Raw genomic sequence first — 2854 nt, 5'->3', positions numbered from 1 at the left:
AGAATAGCACATTTAAGTTAGAAGAGAAGACTAATTATAAGGTTTATTAAAAGTTACTATAGAAGTAGAAAGTCTTTACAACTACTACTACACTAGGTAGAAGGACTGCTATAACTAGCACTTAGGCTTATATTAAAGGAGGGGCTACAGCGTTAACAGCTACCTAGAGTAAGCTTTGTAGGCAACGCAGATACCCTCTAGAAGGCAGCAGTAGAAGCCTAGGCAGATAATAGCAGGTTAGTACTATAGTAGTACCAGCGCTTCTCTGCCTTATTCGCACAACCTATCTTCTAGAAGTGCTCTTTAATTACAGTATTAATAACTACGTTGTTAGGCAGCTTTGCGCTAACTGTACTAACTACAGCCTACTTATATTAGCCTTAAGAAAAGAGAGGAGGAAAATAATACTTATAATATACTACTAGAGGTTATATAACTAAGAAACCTAGCATGCCTAGGCGTACTTAGTCGTAGAGAGACTAGACTTGTTAACGTAGTAATAAACTACAGCATTATAGGCAACAAAGCTGTTATAACAGCCTAGAGTATAGTTATAGGTAGTCTGCTAGAACAACTAAACAGCATTATTAACAAAGACCTTAGTTGCCTAGTTACTCTACCTTATAGTCTCCTCGTTAGTCTTACGTACAGCTTAATTAATAAGGAAGTTAAGTATGTAAATAGCTTAGTAGAAGATAGAGTTAATCTACACGTATTAGTTATAGATAGACACTAGAGCAGTATAGGAAATACCTTAACGTACTTACTAACGTTTGCCTCTACGCAGCTAGCGCACACACTAAAGTTGTCCTTACAGAGCCTATACCTACTAGGTTAACAGAAGATATACATAAACAACTTAATAGTGCCCTTAGGATTATACTTAGAGTAAGTAGTTAGGTGTGTAATACTGCAGCAGTACTAGTATTACAAGAGTAAGGGCTAGGGCTGTATGTTGTTAGGCAGCTAATAGACGTAGTTAGGTAGGGCCTAGTAGGCGATGTATAGGGGCAGAGGAGTTATATTAGAGAATAGTAGTAAGTAGGTAAGAGATAAGGATAGAGGTGTGTAATAAAGTACTGTAGGTAGGGAAATATAGTCCTTATATACACCTAGGCCCTAGCAGCCTAGTAGGCACCTAGTAACAACCTAACCTCTAACTGCTCACTTACCTAACGTAATGCGCTACGTAAATAAATAAAAGTTTACTATATCTAAACACGCGTCTATTAACTAATTAGAAGACGTCTAATAATCTTACCTAAAATTTATGTTGTAAATACACTAGGGCCTAGACTATACTGCGTAAGGGTCTAGGTAAGGCATTATACATAGTAAGGCTAATAGCTTACTATTACTACTAGTATACAGATAAGATCCCCCGCAAATAAGTAAATCCTAGACTAGTTTGCGTAGGAACAGGGCTGTAGAAGCTGCTAGTAATCCTCTTACAGACGTTACTAGTTAGGGACTTACTAATCCAGCCTATAAGGCAGACAACGTCTAACTACTTACGCCTCTAAGCGGCCTTAGCCCCTAGCATAAGGCACCTAACTACCTAGGGGGTTGTAGAGAGTATAAACAAACGTCTACACGCAGGGTAGGCCCTAGCCTAGTACTAGTTGCTACCTGCAAGACGCAGGGAGCTAATAGCCCCTACACGTCTAACGTTTAACAAGTTACGCTCCCTACAGGTTAAGCTAAAGGCTACCTTAGCGTTAACCTTTTATAATGCCTAACAGTCACACTCCCTACAGGTTAATCTAAGGACTGCTTTAGTGTTAACCTTTATAATGTCTAGTTTAAGCTACTACTTACCTATTAAGCTATAGAGCTAACATTTACAGACTTAATCTACATTAAGAATCTAGTAAACAAGGAAGTATTATAACAATAGCGTAGCTAGCGTCTATAGGATTACTCTTAACAGCTACCTAGCCTTACTTAATATAGGAAAACCTAGTAGTCTAGCAGTACAGCAGTGCTGCCCTAGCAGAGTACTAAGGAGGCGTCGTAACAACAGCGTAGCTAGCATCTAGAGGATTACTCTTAACAGCTACCTAGCCTTACTTAATGCTGGATAGTTACCCTAGGTTATACTACATTTCTCCTGCTAAGTTTTTCCCTCTACAGGAGGTTTTTCTAGAGCTTAATAATAGCCCTAGGGATTCCCTAAAGCGGTTTAGGATAAACCTTTAGAAGAGGGGGGGCTATTGTTATAGGTGTTCTCCCTATAGTAGGGGATACCTTAGTTAGGTTCTAGGCTAAGCCTAAAGACCTACTAACTAGTATATAACATCTATACACCTAAAGACTTATCTATTAAGGATTTATCTTATCTATTAAAATCACCTATTATTTCATCCTATATTACTCTGCTCTATTGCCTACCTACAGTGCCCTTACATCTTCTTCCTCTTTCTTTTCTCCTTCTTCTTCTTCTTCTTAGAGGCGGCGGCAGTAGGGGAGGCAGCAGGGGTGGCGGTAGTGCGGCGGCGCTTCTTAGAGGAGGTAGCAGGGGCAGCGGTAGGGGCAGAGGCAGCAGCAGTAGTAGCGGCAGCGGCAGCAACCTAGTAGTAGGACCTAGAGGGGGTAGTAATAGTAGGGATAGGGATAATAGGGGCAGGTATAGCTGTAGTAGGGTTAATAAGGTCTATATAGGGAATGTAGAGGCTATAAACTTATAGTAGAAGAAGTAGTAGGTGCTCTTACTACTATAGTAGTAGTTAGTATATAAGTTAAGTAGCTAGCCTATAACTACTATATAGGTAGTATATAGGCTAGCTGCTTACTAGTAGAAGTTATATTTAGTAGGGGTAATATAGCTAATAACCTGCGTAAGCGTAGATACAAG

At 39.6% G+C, this 2854-nt stretch overlaps 7 annotated features.

Annotated features, from left to right (window-relative positions):
* Positions 1 to 2407: part of a mobile genetic element that runs on past the window's edge.
* Positions 1024 to 1064: a tandem repeat.
* Positions 2215 to 2407: a long terminal repeat.
* Positions 2408 to 2412: a direct repeat.
* Positions 2408 to 2447: a tandem repeat.
* A 3-nt stretch (positions 2448 to 2450) lies between these two features.
* Positions 2451 to 2854: part of a mobile genetic element that runs on past the window's edge.
* Positions 2685 to 2732: a tandem repeat.

The sequence above is a fragment of the Ascochyta rabiei genome, chromosome 3 (genome assembly GCF_004011695.2).
Source record: "Ascochyta rabiei chromosome 3, complete sequence".
Classification (NCBI taxonomy): Eukaryota; Fungi; Ascomycota; class Dothideomycetes; order Pleosporales; family Didymellaceae; genus Ascochyta; species Ascochyta rabiei.
The sequence above is the reverse complement of the archived record's forward strand: the minus strand, read 5'-3'. Positions and strand labels throughout refer to the sequence as shown.